Source organism: Anabrus simplex, chromosome 3 (assembly GCF_040414725.1).
Source record: "Anabrus simplex isolate iqAnaSimp1 chromosome 3, ASM4041472v1, whole genome shotgun sequence".
NCBI classification, from domain to species: domain Eukaryota; kingdom Metazoa; phylum Arthropoda; class Insecta; order Orthoptera; family Tettigoniidae; genus Anabrus; species Anabrus simplex.
In genome coordinates, this window is record NC_090267.1 from 328,498,387 (window position 1) to 328,510,839 (window position 12,453).

Genomic DNA, 12,453 nt, shown 5'->3' on the forward strand with positions numbered 1-12,453 from the left:
ACCACAATGAAAAAAAAGAAACTAGTTCAGTGTACAAATCAGTCATGATTCAATGTCATCAGAACTACTACCATCGGAACTTTGATCGCTGTCGCCTTCCCATACATGGTCGTTCTCACTATCATCCATAGAATTTGAAATTCCACATTTCTTGAAACTTTTCCTCACCAAGTCATTGGAGAAGTGATCCCTTGTAGTCTTTATCCATTTGTATAGAAGTTCCACTTTGGGTTGTTTCACTCATCTGGTTGGTGTCAGTGTGTGATTGCCGGCAGATGCCATCCACTCAGTGTAGAGCTGTTTCATGTTTCATTGCAGCTTTGAAAGGCCATGGCGCATGGTCATCAGTCCATATCTCTGAACTGAAAGTCAGTTCGCTGACCATTCAGCCAACGAGCTTGACTTTAAAATGCTTAAACCACTCGAATGTTATTAATTGACTTAAAGCTTGGGTACAAAATACCTACTGTAGCATTGATTTGTTTCTCAACATCAGCCATTTAAAACTACTAGAGTGGTAGGGAAAAAGCGAATAATACATACATACTGTGCCGTTTCACAATTCTTTATAAGAGCTAGAGCAACAAAGATGGAGTCTCTGCGGTCAAAATCTCAAATAAAATACATTTAACGTCAGTACGGGCCAAATTATAAATCTTTTCGTCAGTCGGTTACAGTAATAGCCGCGTTTAGAAGGCGCAGAAAAAAATGACAGATGGACATTATTTGAAACCATTATTCAAGAAAAAAGATGCTCATCTTTTACTATCTAATCTGACTTCGGTGTATTAACAGGACGAAAAACTCATTTTAAAGGAATTTTTCAGCGGAGCGATATATTGGAGATTTGGAAACGAAGATTAGTTCCCGACTACACTCTATTTGGCAGAGATCAAGATTTAAACGCCGCGCGAGAGATTTAATACGAGAAACAATAAGAGATAAGATATACTACTGTGGAACTACGTCACGCAGTGACGCAAGCCCTTGATGAAATTTGCCCGACACCGGTTAACATTGAAAGACACTTACGGACCAGTAAATTAAATGCATTTAGGCTGATAAAAGACGGCGGAAAGAAATTTATTTTCGAATCAGAACATACTGAATATAAGTCTTAGACAATTCTGGACTATTTATTGATCTAACTGTTTTCCAGTAAAAACCTGTACAATCTGAGCAACGCAAGAGCTATAGTACTTGAAAAATGTCAGCAATGAGTCAAACATTCTATCATTGTTCTGTTCCATACGCACGAGTCTTCACCATGGGTCTGTAAGGAAGCAAGGCGATGCTGCTTGGATCCTGACGAGGCGAGACGATGTTGGCTATCCCAGATGACCAGTGAGCGATGATGAGAAGCCACGATGTACCCAACCACTTGTGGAGGAACCAGATGACCAGTTCATAGTCTCAGATGACCGGAGAGGAGGAAACGCCGAGACCATCTTGAGCAAAGTTAAGTCCAATATCCAAGTCGTTTTCGTAAGTAAGAAGATATTGTTTTCTTTATTTTGCTTAGTAATATTTATTGGTGCGAACACAGTGCGTAAACAAACATCTAGCTAAATTGATTGGAAGTAGGTACTCATCCGTACGAAACGTCAATTCCATTTGTAGGCGTGGTCACCAAGTGATGTTCGTTCGTAATGTTTTCCAGAGATATGCGTGAAGAGATCGCTAAGATTATTATTATTATTATTATTATCAGTGATGTGTAAAGAATGAAGTAGGCACTTATATCTGCGTGTCATAAACTTAAGCAACGTCGATTTGTTTCGAGATCAGGTATAGGATTTGTGTTATGAAGGAATGGCAGTAGACTATTCCAAGTTACGTTAAATTTGGTACTATGACTGTAGTAAATAAAGTAGGCATTTTAGTAATGTCGCGGCACGTTCATGTGCAAGCCAAGGTAATGAATTGCGTGATAAAGTGATAGTGTGGTTATATGAAATAAGAATAATAATTATCGCGTCACGAATATGATATAGAGTTGTTGATGATGTATAATGGTTGTAGTTATTGTTTCTTCGAGAGAGAGTCATAGTTGCATGAAATAAGGTCTCGTGATTTCAAATGTTATAATTGAGAAGATCACTGATTTCTCGCCAATTCCAGGCAATGATTTTTAGCCTACGCATTTTATCTAGCTCAGGACATGATCTCAGGACGTCGAGTGCAATGTTTCTTTTATCCATATTAAGTTACTTGGAGAAGCAAATGTTTACTCTGGATAGTTTGGAGCCTTCACTGATTCGATTAGGAAGATCTCGAGAACTCACTGAATAATTACACTTCTGTATGAATTTCAATCTATAGGCAGATCACTGGTGACCTAGGGTTTCGAAGGAGAATCATTTTCTTTTAGCTGGAGATATTGTCATCCGATTAAGTAGATTTTCCGTTGGTAGCATGTGTTATTATAACCTTGTAGAACCAGTGTGATGACATTTCTTGCCATTTCGTACGCACGTAGTCTATGTCAATAAGATAAGGTCAAATTACCTTAAATTCATGAATTAAATCTTGCGAAGATGTTACTTATTGGATGATTACGACTTACAATGGACGTAGCTTAGCTCATGATGTGTAACATAAGGAAATATGAGTGTCTAAAAAGCAACTAAATAGGCAGAGAGCAATATTTAAGACGTAAAACGTATATGTGTGTACTTGTCAGAACAACGCAAGAAGAGTTTAGAATATCCTCATTGATAGTCTTAAAGCTACGGACAGTCAATCAGTCAGTTGAATTTTAAGTACTGTGATAGTTTTTTTTTTTTTTTAGAATAAATATCAAGTGTTAGTTAACATAATCTGATGCGATGTCCAAGGACGATGGACTTAAACAAATAGAACTCCATTTCTTGACTGAAGAATGGCTCAGAAAGTCCACATGTGTTTCTTTATTTCTCAAAATAATACAACAAGAAGGACTATAAATAATAGTTGATAGGAGTTTTCTTTTCTTTTCTGTGGATCCATCCTACATTTTTCAATGTAAATAATTTTCATGTTTTATTTTCTTGCCAAGAAGGCACGTGTAAATACTATTAGCTGTATCCCATTCAACTTATTTATTCATCACCCAACTCGCTAGGTGAATTGAAAGAGAAGGATAGGGCAGTTTATTTTTAAGAATCTTCCCACATGTGTCATGTCATTTACAATATTAATTGATGATTTCGGAGATGAATGAGTACTAAGAAAGGAAACTATTTAAGCCGAGAAGACATTCAATCACTTAGGGTGAAGTGAAAAGACGTGATTTTTCCAACGTTATCGACGGATATGGATTACTAGGTCGACGATGAGTCAGTCAATACTAAGGCTACTTCATTAGTAAAATTTTGAACTAATTGCTTGAATATCTGATTTAATATTTAAATAAATTTTGAATGGTGAAACCTAAAAACTCTTTCTCTGTGTTCTTAGCATAAGGTTTAGTTGTAAGATTGTAGTAGTAACGATCGACGAGGATTTTCTTAAGAATTAATGAGAATGGTACCTAGCTAAATACGAGTAAGAGACGTCTTTCTGCGTTAGTTAGGGAATACCGTTGTTTGACCTGGTCGTTTTTCCGTTGCGGAACTCACACCCGTAGAACTCAGTCACCCGATTTATTGAAGTTAGAGCTAGTCTGGATCTCTTGTGTTCTTGCCTGGACACGGGAACGGCGCAATACATACATACTGTAGCGGGAATGCCGCTACGAGAGAAGTCCGAAGTATATTTGTTGAACTTCGTGCGAGGTGGAAGGTAGGCAGCCCGCCAAACGCAGTGACGTACCCAGCGAGTGACGTGGCCGCCGTAAGCCAGCTATATGTGCCATATATGGTAATGTTCCAGCTTACCCTCAAAAGTACATTTTGCGCTACTTTATTGCTATTTTGACACTGCCATCTTAAAAACCATTACAATGGACATAATCTGTCAAGATTTCAAGAAAATCCACCGAGTATTATAGGAGTTATAAGGCTAGATAATACCCGAGTTCTAGACACTTCCATGCGAACGTGTATAAAAGGAGGACCACCCGACCTACGAATTCAGTATCTGTCACTCCGCCGTCTCTGTGACACGGGTGGCAGGAGAAGTATTGTGTGTGTCGAACTTCTAGTTGACAGTCTTCGAAATCCAAGTATTGGAACTTTGGTATTTTCTCTAAGTGCTGTGTCGGGACTTTGTCATATTCTTGACGTGTCTGATTGGGACTTTGTTATTTTCTGCGAGCATCGTGTTGGAACTTTGTCATATTGACACATTGGAACTTTGTTATTTTTTCATGTGTCGTGATTGGACTTTGATATTTTCTTACAGTGCTATACAGGAACTTCGTTATTTTTCTGAAGCGTCTCATTGGAACTTACTTATTTTCGCCAAGTGTCGCAGTAAAAATTTATTATTTTCTTAAGGTGACATACTGGAACATTGTCATCGGAACTTTATTTTCTTCGAGTGTCGTGTTGGGACTTTAATATTTTGACACATCGGAACTTTATTTTCTTCAAGTGTCGTGTTGGGACTTTAATATTTAGACACATTGGAACTTTGTTATTTTTTTGAAGTGCCACATAGGGACTTAGTTATTTGACGACGATTGAAAGGACTTTGAATTTTCACGAGTGTTGTGTACCACATTGAACTTACGTTTCGAACTTATTCGAACTTGTATTTTGTGAATCAATTTCTGGAACATTGAAATTTTCCGAGCGTGTAGGATGAACTTGTGCCCTACCAACATAAACTTTTGGATGAACGATATGACTTGTTTTCCCGAGTGCCTCATTGAACTTATGTCTTGTAAAAACTGTGGAACTTAGGGGACGTTCAACATTACGTTTAATTGTGAAATATGCAATACTTTCCAAGTGCTGCACTGAGACTCATGTTTTGATTCTTATCCTCATTAAAGACTGTGACAATTCAGAATACGCATGTCGCGTTCCCAGAAAGCCTAGAACTTTCCAGTAGTTTGAGTGAATCCATAATTTATGAAATCAGACTTTTTCTTTCAAATATAATTTTCTTTAATGGCTATTCACTTCGCCTATTGACGGAACAAGACAGTTTCCGAGTGCTGTTTATTCAGTTCATTGCCAATGTGTTTTAAATCTTCAGAAACTATGCATTAAGAACTGTGGTGACTATAATCCTCTAGAACATTCCAATTTACAGTAAGCTTGCATTATGAACTTGCATTTCTGCCTGTACAAAGTCAAAATCATCTTGTTCTTCGAGTGATTATTCCAGAACGTTTTGATTTAACATCCAGAGTGCAGTAACAATCATTAAAAAGTTATATCTGTTCAGACAGTGCCACGAAAGTGTGGAGTGCCGTGCAGAAAACTCAAGTGTGAATTACGTCTCAAATCGAACCCTGGAACGTGTGCAAATCTTCGAGACATTCCAGAACTCATCATCCGAGCAGGCGTGGTCCCTGCCCAGGCGATATCCAGCGCCATCCCAGGACTCGGAGGTACCAACCAGCCACGACACTTCCATGCTGCTGTATGAAGGTGATATGAACTTGCTTTTGATGATCAATAAACTCTATTTATCAAAAGAATCTCTAAAATTGATAACTATACCCCTCTCTGTACCAGCTCCGATGATAAAGCCACTCCCTAGGATAAGAACCATGCTCGTTAATTTAGTATCAAGCGCCTTAAAGATATGAACACTTTTTACGGGTACAGAGAGGAGGTAGTATACATGGCGCCCACCTTTTGGGCTCGATTTCATTGGAGTGTTCACGTAAGAGTTGGAATGCGTGACACCCAAGTTTCAAGGGCCCTATTTCATTGAAGCTTAACATGAAAGACTTACATACAGCCCAAGCTATGGTGACTAAGTTCAGTCAGAGTAGGGGTGTTTGCAAATTTCAGTGGACACTAACGTAACTGAAACATAAGTGCATAATTTCAGTGATTTGGTAGAGGTGATTTGCAAAGACTTGGTTTAATTAATTTGTGTTGAAACATTGGCACTAGGACTTAAGACTTTGAACTTTTGACTGAATGAAAGTTTTGAAAATCATTTTTTTTTTTTTGAAGTGTGTCAATCATTATTTCCGTATTTGGTACTAGCGTTATATATTTTAATAAAATGGTGGAGATTATGGCAGCGATTGAAGCCCTTAGGCTCAGTATGAAAGTAGCAACTGAAGACTTAGAACACCGACTTAGTGAGTCCAGCTCTAATCTTGAACGTAGGATCGTCAAGACCAAAGAACAACTTAACGAATCTAGTTCTAACCTCAAACGCAGATTTGAGTCTACTTCTAATCTTGAACAGTTTTTGAGAGAACAGAGAGAACAATTAAATGAGTCTAGTTCTAATCTTGAACGTCAACTTCGGGAATCCGTAGTTCAAATTAATGTTGAAGTAGATAAGAAGCTTGTAGAAGCGAATGCCAACTTAGAACAAAGACTTACTCAGGCTGGTGCTCGCATTGAACAAAAGTTTAAAGAGTCCAACGCTAGGGTAGATGAAAAAATTTCTGAAATAAATGTCCAATTGAAAAATAACATGGAGGTCATGAAAGAAGAAATTAAAACCCAAGTTGTAGCTCTTCTTAAAGATGACTTCAAAGCCATTCTCCCCATTTCTCAAGAAATTACTAAAGAGGTAGAAGACTTAAGAACTCAGTTTCAAGAATGACATTCACAATTATCCTTAGCCCAGGTTAAGATAGCCTCCATTCAGGAGAATCTTAGAGACACGCTTAAAACTGACATTCAAAGAGGAAATAATGAAGTCAGTCTTATAAAGAGTAAACAGGAAGAGTTTGATAAAAAGTTTTCATCTCAATTAAATACTACGCACACTCAAGTTACGCGTATATGTCGAGACGTATCCGAATTAAAAAAGGATCTCCAGGATGAAGTTAAGGTGGTAGAAGACACCATTAAACAACAGGTGAAGGATGTTAAAACAGAACTACAGGGACAGATAGAAATCCTTGGTAGTAAGGTCTCTAATTTAGAACTGAAGGATACTCCCTTATTTTCGTCTAGTCTATTAAAAACTAATGAAAACACAAACATTACCACTATCATCCAAATGGCCGATGAAAAACCTGCTAAATTCTCTGGGAAGGAGGAATACACCGCTAGGGAATTTTTACTAAACACTGAAGAATATTTTCAAGAAAATAAAATCAGTCCTGATCGACAGCTTCATGTCATTTCCAAGTTACTAGAGGGACGCGCTCTATCATGGTATTAAAAATCTTGCTTTAACACTTATAATGAATTCAAGGAAGCTCTATTGAAGCGTTTTTGGAATTCAGAGACCCAACATTTAATTAAGTTGCAGTTGTATGCTAAGAAGTATAATACTTCTATAAACACATCCCGTTACTCAGATTATTTCATCGGGCAATTTAAGAAGATGCAATTTTTGGATCCGCCATTGCCTGAGCAAGAGCTGATCCAGGTGATCACGCTGCAATTCCCAGCCCAAGTTCAGGAGATTTTGGTAGCTGCTAACATACAATCTTTAGAACAAATGAATGGGATACTTCGTAGATTAGACACAGCCCACATCAATCTTTACCGAAAGGGAGTAAGACTAAAGAAATGACTACCAGTCCTGTCGCCATTGTGACACAAGGACGTCCAGATCCGGAAGTACCTGAGGAACGGCCTACACCACGAAACACACCTACCCGATATCGAGGGTATAAAGGACGGCCGGACCGAGGGAAAGTGCCGTACCAAAATAGATTAACATGGAAAAAGCCAACAGAGGCCAAACAAGTAGAGGACAGGGTTTCTTATCGAGAAGAACTGAATAGACGATGGCGAGATATTCAAGAGTTCTTGAAAGAACAGCGGAGAGGCGAGGGTCAAGGAGGAGCCGCCTTGTTAGAGTATCAGGAATCCGCTGGTAAGGAAAACGAAACGCCTGCCCCGAACCCTAACACAATGGGTGCAAAAAAAAAAAACTCCAATGTTCTCTTAAGAAGATTGCCTGAAAATGGAAGGAGGGAAGAGCCGCTCTGCGTAACTCAGGTACATTATAGGCACGTAGAGGACTCGGAACTACTCCATGAGAACATGACACCATCTAGGCCAAGAATCCAATATAGCCTGCCAGTAATCGCCATTAGGGTTGGCAACATTAAAGTTATGTCATTAGTCGATTCAGGAGCTCAAGCCTCCCTTATTTCAGCTAGACTATTAGAAGCCATAAAGGAGAGACGTGATGTACTTGTGATGCCTGTTTCCCAGCTTAGGATCAAAGGGATTGTTCCAGATAAGTGCATTAAATGTAAATTACAGACTTTTATGGAATTCGTCGTGGGATGTGTTCAATTTGAGCACGTTTTTCTAGCGATTTCTCAGATGAGATTCAATGTTATCCTTGGATCTGATTTCCTCATCAAATATGGAGGAGTGATTGATTACACAGCAAACGTCATTACATTTTATGACGTTGACCCTGTAAAATTACAGCTGATCGAAGGAGACGATGGTCGGATACAAGGGATAGATACCCCACAAGAAGAATTCGATGGTGGAAATAGCGATGCTGCGCCAGTCGCAGATGAAGAGGGTGATCGTGATGAAGTGGGACCCGTCGGAGATGTACCCTTCATAGATGAGATGTACGACAATGGTCCAGACTATGTCAGCTCCGTAATCAGTGTGATTGAAGACCCAGTGGCCAACAAAGACGTTGCGGATTCAGTCAAGGAAATCTTCGAGACTTATCCAGAAGTGTTCAATGACAAACCCGGAGAGATCCGAAATTTTAAATATCATCTGGATGTCAAAGATACTTCCACTTATAAAAGATGTCCCTATTCCATAGTATGGAGATGCAGAGCATAAGCAAGAACACACATCATGGAACCACCGAAAGCATATATAATGCTTCTAGCTTAAAAACATACTTTGAGAAGGTAGCATGAAGAAAATCCTTATCGAATTTTCTTTACCCTGAGAGGAGGGGACATGTACCGGGAATGCCGCTGCGAGAGAAGTCCGAAGTATGTTTGTTGAACTTCGCGTGAGGTGGAAGGTAGGCAGCCCGCCGAACGCAGTGACGTACCCAGCAAGTGACGTGGCCGCCGTAAGCCAGCTATACGTGCCATATATGGTAATGTTCCAGCTTACCCTCAAAAGTACATTTTGCGCTACTTTATCGCTATTTCGACACTGCCATCTTAAAAATCATTACAATGGACATAATCTGTCAAGATTTCAAGAAAATCCACAAAGTATTATAGGAGTTATAAGGCTAGATAATACCCGAGTTCTAGACACTTCCATGCGAACGTGTATAAAAGCAGGACCACCCGACCTACGAATTCAGTATCTGTCACTCCGCCGTCTCTGTGACACAGGTGACAGGAGAAGTATTGTGTGTGTCGAACTTCTAGTTGATAGGAAAACTTAAAACGGTCCACCTTTTCAATACAAAAATGTTATATTTATTTATAACATGTATTTGCACTTGGAACTAGTTTCGACGCTGTGTTTGCGTCATCATCAGCCAAAATGTGGGAAATAGGCAAGATGTAGGCATTTATATTACACAAGGCGTTACATTAAACAATACACATCTTACAAGGAGGTAAAAACAGGGACGAATATAGAAACAAATGAATCGTTGAGAAAACAAAAGTTATACATATTAAAAATAACCTTAACCACACATCTTGCAGTGCGAAAGTGTTCTTCTTGAATGATTCCTGAATATAAAAAACACACGCGCACACATTTCTGAAGAGCCAGCAGGCAGGACAAAGTAAAGTGAAACCTTAAGAGTTCTTCTGAGAAGAGTTCATCATTTTTTCTATGTTCCGACTATCTAATGAAGCCTCCCTTGAGTTCCTGATAAACATACACAACAGGAAATTCTCCTTCACTCTCAACAATAGCTCTAAAGATCAACGGTAAAATTTTAATTTAAATATTGTGCAGAGACGTGAAAGCATGATTTTGAACATGATATAACTCCTTCATATAACCCAGTTTTTTACACAAGGTGTTGCATTAAATAATACACATCTTACGAGGAGATAAAAACAGGGACGAATTTAGAAACACATGCATCGTTGAGAAAGCAAAGTTATACATATTAAAAATAAGCTTAACCACATAACTTGCAGTGCGAAAATATTTGCCTTGAATGATTCCTGAATACAAAACGCGCGCGCACACACTTCTAAAGAGCCAGCAGGTGAAACCTTAAGAGTTCTTCTGAGAAGAGTTCATCATTCTTTCTATGATCTGACTAACTAATGAAGTCTCCCTTGAGTTCCTGATAAACATACACGACAGGAAATTAAACAATACACATCTTACAAGGAGATAAAAACAGGGAAAGTTATACATATTAAAAATAACCTTAACCACACATCTTGTAGTGCGAAAGTATTCCTCTTGAATGATTCATGAATACAAAACACACGCGCACACATTTCTGAAGAGCCAGCAGGCAGGAAAAAGTAATGTGAAACCTTAAGAGTTCTTCTGAGGAGAGTTCATCATGTTTTCTATGTTCCGACTAACTAATGAAGTCTCCCTTGAGTTCCTGATAAGCATACACTACAGGAAATCCTCCTTCACTCTCAACAATAGCTATAAAGACCACGGTAAATTTCATTTTAAATATTGTGCAGAGACGTGAAAGCATGATCTTGAATATAATATAATTCCTTCATTTAACCCAATTTTTTACACAAGGTGTTACATTAAACAATACACATCTTACGAGGAGATAAAAGCAGGGACGAATGTAGAAACAAATGCATCGTTGAGAAAGCCAAAATTATACATATGAAAAATAAGTTTAAGCACACAACTTGCAGTGCGAAAATATTTGCCTTGAATGATATCTGAATACAAGACGCACGCGCACACATTTCTAAAGAGCCAGCAGGTAGGAAAAAGTAAGGTGAAACCTTAAGAGTTCTTCTGAGAAGAGTTCATCATTCTTTCTATGTTCCGACTAATTAATGAAGTCTCCCTTGAGTTCCTGATAAACATACACAACAGGAAATTCTCCTTAACTCTCAACAATAGCTATAAAAGACCAACGGTAAATTGTATTTTAAATACTGTGCAGAGATGTGGAAGCATGATCTTGAACATGATATAACTTCTTCATTTAACCACCTTTGAAAGTTTCTCTCTATATTACATAGCTTCATTAACACACCATTCTGTAGATGCACAAAATAATATTGTAATCTTCACAGGTCCGGTATTCAGCTCGACAAGAATATAAAATAGGTATTAAGGAATACTTTGTTGAGAGTTTGGAGGTTGACTGTGCCAGTATTTGTGGTGTATTGTTGCAGTGTTACGTGTAGGGTGGGGGCATTTTTAATATGTATAACTTTGCTTTCTCAACGATGCATGTGTTTCTAAATTCGTCCCTGTTTTTATCTCCTCGTAAGATGTGTATTATTTAATGCAACACCTTGTGTAAAAAACTGGGTTATATGAAGGAGTTATATCATGTTCAAAATCATGCTTTCACGTCTCTGCACAATATTTAAATTAAAATTTTACCGTTGGTCTTTAGAGCTATTGTTGAGAGTGAAGGAGAATTTCCTGTTGTGTATGTTTATCAGGAACTCAAGGGAGGCTTCATTAGATAGTCGGAACATAGAAAAAATGATGAACTCTTCTCAGAAGAACTCTTAAGGTTTCACTTTACTTTGTCCTGCCTGCTGGCTCTTCAGAAATGTGTGCGTGTGTGTTTTTTATATTCAGGAATCATTCAAGAAGAACGCTTTCACACTGCAAGATGTGTGGTTAAGGTTATTTTTAATATGTATAAATTTTGTTTTCTCAGCGATTCATTTGTTTCTATATTCGTCCCTGTTTTTACCTCCTTGTAAGATGTGTATTGTTTAATGTAACGCCTTGTGTAATATAAATGCCTACATCTTGCCTATTTCCCACATTTTGGCTGATGATGACGCAAACACAGCGTCGAAACTAGTTCCAAGTGCAAATACATGTTATAAATAAATATAACATTTTTGTATTGAAAAGGTGGACCGTTTTAAGTTTTCCTATCATCCTTTCTCAGTTCAATACGGACAAAAATGAAATTCCTAGGTTTAAATGAACTTCTAGTTGACAGTCTTCAAAATCCACGTATTGGAACTTCGGTATTTTCTCTAAGTGCTGTGTCGGGACTTTGTCATATTCTTGAAGTGCCTGATTAGGACTTTGTTATTTTCTGCGAGCATCGTGTTGGAACTTTGTCATATTGACACATTGGAACTTTGTTATTTTTTCGTGTGTCGTGATTGGACTTTGATATTTTCTTACAGTGCTATACAGGAACTTCGTTATTTTTCTGAAGCGTCTCATTGAAACTTAGTTAATTTTGCCAAGGGTCACGGTAAGACTTTATTATTTTCTTAAGGTGACATACTGGAACATTGTCATCGGAACTTTATTTTCTTTGAGTGTCGTG

General features: G+C 38.2%; 1 protein-coding gene across 1 annotated transcript in view; it reads left to right on the forward strand.

The window, feature by feature from the left end:
* Hcs (holocarboxylase synthetase-like protein) overlaps positions 1-12,453 on the forward strand; it is a 307,518-nt gene that overhangs the window by 134,458 nt on the left and 160,607 nt on the right. The gene's annotated exons all lie outside the window — the stretch shown is intronic.